Here is a 4,726-nt window from a genome sequence, read left to right on the forward strand (position 1 = left end):
AACAATAGCAAATCTACAGTAATAAGATTTAAGTTGTAATAAAACCAGATTTACCCTTAAGCAGCGATACTAGTAACAGTAACTGACACTGTGTGTTACCGTGTACTGTGTTTAAAGGAGGGAAAGAAAACACATCATTACAATGAAAAGCATCCAGTCACATTGGATGAGCTGCAGCTCCTTATGGTCTTTATCAAAGCAGCAGCTAAACGCTGCCTGTGCTTCCAGCCACAACATGTTGTGAAGCACTTCACCGCTCCGACACACAACGCTGCACTTAAGACACAAAATTAATTTCCAGATAGCAAGATTGTGAGATGATCAGCTTAGCGCATCCCCTGACATCCAGCCTGCCTCAGCACTGTTATATTGGATTTGTCGTCTCAGAACTGATAAATAGGAGGGGTGTGTGCTGATACTGTGAATTTCTCTCTTCTTGTCAAGTATTTGAAAGTTTTTATTTAGAGGCAGGCCTCCTTCAGCCCATCCATGTATTCACAGAGCTGTCTCCTTCTTTGTTGCCCTTTTCTTATCCTCTCCATATGTACTGTCTGCAGTACATCCATTTATCTGCAGTGTGTGACGCGCCGCATGGAAAAGAGAGAAGAATGTTTTTTTTTAGGTGAATTGGATTGAGACTGTGCCCTGGATTTTGGGTTGTGTTGCAATAACAGCCCTCCCCCTCCCTGTATTTTTCAAAAGTCATGCGAGTTCAGTGAAAACTCTATTAGCTCGCAGAGGGTGATGCGCTTTTGTGTTGGAGCTCAGGTTTCATATATAAGTGAGACAGACTGCAGAGCAGCCAGGACGGGCTCTGGATGTGCAAAACAGTATATCGCACATTAGAACTTCACATCGTCTTTGTTTCTCTATCTCTGGGGACTTCTGGTATGTTGCTCTTTGGTTCTAGTTTGTGCATGCATCTGAAGCAAAAAAAGAAAGAGATGCTGAGCTGAGGTGACACACAAAGATAATAATGGGTGCTCTGTGTGCTGGGGTTGGTACTTTAAAAAAAAAAAGCCCCCACTCTCCAAACCAGCACCCTGTGTTTTAGTCTGTTTGTAAGTGTGTAAAGGTGTGTGTTTGTGCTTTGGTATCAAAAGGGGGCATGTAGTAGAGAGCTGCTACATTCCCTTACAGTATCGCCAACCACATCACAAAATGGCAGCTGGTGCACTCACTACATCTCCCAGACTGCCTCACCATTCAGGCAGGTGCTTCAGCCACCTAAAACACCCTTTTCACAGCAGCCATTTTGACACGAAATAGTAGGTATACACAGTCGTTATCAATGATGCTAATTAAAGTAACAATAAATATGTGTTTTGAGTTTGTCAGACCAAAGAATAAAGTGTTATTAACCACCCAGCCAAATTTGATTGATTAAAAATATCAACAAGTAATTAGGTGTCAAAATCAGGTAAAAATTAATTCTCAGCTCCAGGACTTAGGTGTCAAAATCAGGTAAAAATTAATTCTCAGCTCCAGGACTGATGAATTCATCTCTATCTCTCTGCTAGGGGTGCAGGGGTTTGCTCAGGGTGGCCTTAGTGTCATCAAGCCGCCCTTTAAGGACCGCCCACAAAACAGTTTGAACCTCTAACTCCACATTTCAGTAATATATCGTTCAAAGTCTTTTTACATGTTTTCAGTAACTATTTTCCAACATACTTAATGTATTTAGAAATTCAGAGTTTCTATTCAGGTCAAACTGAGTCAGGGTGCTGCTGTGGCACATGTTGGATTACTGGAAAGTCTCTGCTGCAACAAATGGAATGGAACCTTAATTAGCATAATTGGTAACATCTGTGTTGACCCGACTATTTCATGTCAAAATGGCTGCTGTGAAAAAGGTCTATTAAAGCAGGACAGGTAGCAAGCACAGGGACAGAGCCAACAAATGGAAGGAGCTTTGTAAACAGACTTTGAATTTGGAGATACCTGAATGCGTTAAAAAGGAAAAGTGTCGCTTTATGTGGACTTTGGGGAATTCTTTTAAGTCTAAAGAAGCTTTTTTTCTCCTCTGTGATGTTTTAGGTTCCATCTAGGACTTTTGATTGAAGAAATGGCTTCAGTTAACTTCACCTCCTTCTGAACCGTCTATTTTAAACATGGAAAAAAGTATTATTCCAGCTGTGTAATGGTAAGAGCATTGAAATATTTCACCATACAATAGTTCAATGACAATGCCTGGGTCGTTTCTAGCTGTCTGGGGGGCCCTATGGAAGATGCTATTTGGGGGCCCCTATTTTGTCAAACTCTAAGGGACAGATTCCTAACCTTTTCAGATGAACTGCGGCGATGCAACAGTGTGTTACATTTCAAGATAAAAACAGGCTTGAGTACAATTATAAATGCAACAGATGCAGCATGTTCCTGAAAAATGTTCATGGTCAACTTTGAAAACAAGGTGACATATCCAAAACAATCTAAAATAGTAAAAAAGAAATAACTTAACTTACTTAAATTGTAAAAATACAATGGACCAGCCTCTATATTAATGTGCAAACAAAACAAAAAACTAGTTAGAATAATAATGATGTTTCAGAAACATTTGCATACACACACACTGCAGTGCCGTTTTGGACCTGTTTCTGTGATTGTGGTATGTTTAACCACAAGTCTGACGTGAGGCCACTACACAAGATCAACAGAAAATCAGCGAAACCTATTATCTATTATTATTTTGATGCCATGATGCAATTGTTAACGTTGTTCTCAAGTGCTTCACACACAATGAGTTGGTTTGCCTGGCTACAAATAAAGACAGATACTTTAAATTCTCCCAAAATATACTGAGGCTGAACTTGCAGCTCGAGGGGCCCCCTGGTGGCTGTAGGGCCCTATGCATCAACGCAAGTCAACGGCCCTGGACAATACCAATTCGCTAAAAGGGAGCATTGCACTCATGCCCACCTGATAGCAACCGCAACTTTCTGTCTGTGAGGCTGTGTGTGTGAACGAGTGGATGCATGTGGGGTAGTTGGTTACAGATATTGCGAACTAGTCATCAAACTGTGTGTGTCTTAACCTTTTGGTGCAATTTTGAATTTCAGATCGTGGCTCCAGTTATGTCATCATCTTGAAACAAATCTTGCTGTCTCATTGGCGGGCTTCCTGACGTGAGCGCTCCCTGCTGGACTACAAGCTGAACTAACAGCTGGAACATTACTTTTTTGTCCATGTTTGAACCAAAGTACACATTTTGAACAAACTGTAACAGCCTTGCTGCGTCTCAGTATGTGTTTACATCTACGTCTTTATCTCTTTTGTGTTTCTGTTTTGAGCATTGGTGTATCTGTTCAGCCGCCCCTCCACCTTCACCTGATCTTTTTCCGACTCTGTGAAAGTTCTCATGTCGTCCCTTTCAAGCCGCTCAGGTTAACAGTTCAAGGTTGCACTTCAACAGCAGGTGAAGTGAAGTAAAGATGGGTGGGAAAAAAAATCAGAGCGCTGGGGTCATTCTGTGCGTGTCCTACACTTTCTAAAGCACCGACGGCACTGCAGGATGTGTTTTCACCTGAATGGGATCTTCTCAGTCCCCATTCTCTTCTCCTCCTCTGGCTCGGAACATACGGAGGGTTTAGCCACAAACACAGCCATTGTGTCATGCCAAGATAAATAATGCTCAGTTTGGAATTGCTTTCACACTCAAGCGCTCATATTTGATTAAACCGCAGCCTCCTGATAACAAGCGTACCATGTGCATCATCCTTCAAAATGTTACCTCTCTTCCCAGATGAAGTAATTGATTCCACGGCTGTACGTATGCCACAGAATGCCTGACATCTAGGCATTTAGAAGCATATTGATGTCCCACTTTACATCCACAGATTTTCGATGGAAACAGTAAAGCTTTTTACAGTATGTGGAAATAATTTGTTTGGGGGGGAATTCATATTTTGTTACCAGCCACCAGCAGTCCTGATCAATGCTGCCTCTTAGTAATCTCACCCTCAAACCTGATGCAAGTGAGACGTTCTTATTCCAAAAATATGGTGTGAAAATAATACAGCTTTGAATATTTCTCACTTTGAAGGCTACAACTTCACCTAGAGCACTAGACAGGTGGCATCAAAACACGGAGCTGAAATATACTGTATATTTTTCCTAAGAGCAGCAGACTCTTTTCACACATTTCCCTCTTTGTCAGCAAGTTCTTTTATAAAAGGCAGACAACAGGGCATCCTGCCAGCTTCAGATGTACAAATACAAAATGTCTCCAAGTCCTCAGCATCTACAGCTCTCTTTCTCTATTTCACCTCTCCTCAGTGGCTCCTTAGCGCTTGAAGTTCATCTTGCACAGTCTGCACTTCAGAGCAACTATAGGTAGGTAGGTATTATTTTTGCAAAAGGTGAAGGTCATGAATATGCAAAGGCATGTCATGCATTATTCCAGCTTTTCAACATTTACTCTTTTTATTCTTGAAGATATCGCTGTCCTTTTTTAACTTGACCAGACTGCAGTGCTGGGTATCCTTGTTCCAGACCTCTGAATCACCATCCTCATCTCCGATTAGTTGAGCGATTCGAATAGGTCTGGTGTTCACTTTGCTGATGGGACCAACAAGTTATTGTTCTTTAATGAAATCGGAGAAATAACATTGTGACAGTCAGTGGTTATCTACTGTGGCTATATAAGATTGCAAGAAATGTTTCCACAGACAGGTTAGCTGGCAGTAATCATGGTAGCAGATTAGCTCACTAGCATCAGTGCTAGCTCAGC

General features: G+C 41.5%; 1 long non-coding RNA gene across 1 annotated transcript; it reads left to right on the forward strand.

The window, feature by feature from the left end:
• The first annotated feature begins 1,881 nt into the window (after positions 1 to 1,881).
• LOC113747892 (uncharacterized) lies at positions 1,882 to 4,025 on the forward strand. The gene is made up of 2 exons (XR_003463969.1): positions 1,882 to 2,143; positions 3,057 to 4,025. It is a non-coding gene; the product is annotated as an uncharacterized LOC113747892 (long non-coding RNA).
• Positions 4,026 to 4,726: the final 701 nt, after the last annotated feature.

The sequence above is a fragment of the Larimichthys crocea genome, chromosome XVI, assembly GCF_000972845.2.
Source record: "Larimichthys crocea isolate SSNF chromosome XVI, L_crocea_2.0, whole genome shotgun sequence".
In the NCBI taxonomy this organism is placed as follows: Eukaryota; Metazoa; Chordata; class Actinopteri; family Sciaenidae; genus Larimichthys; species Larimichthys crocea.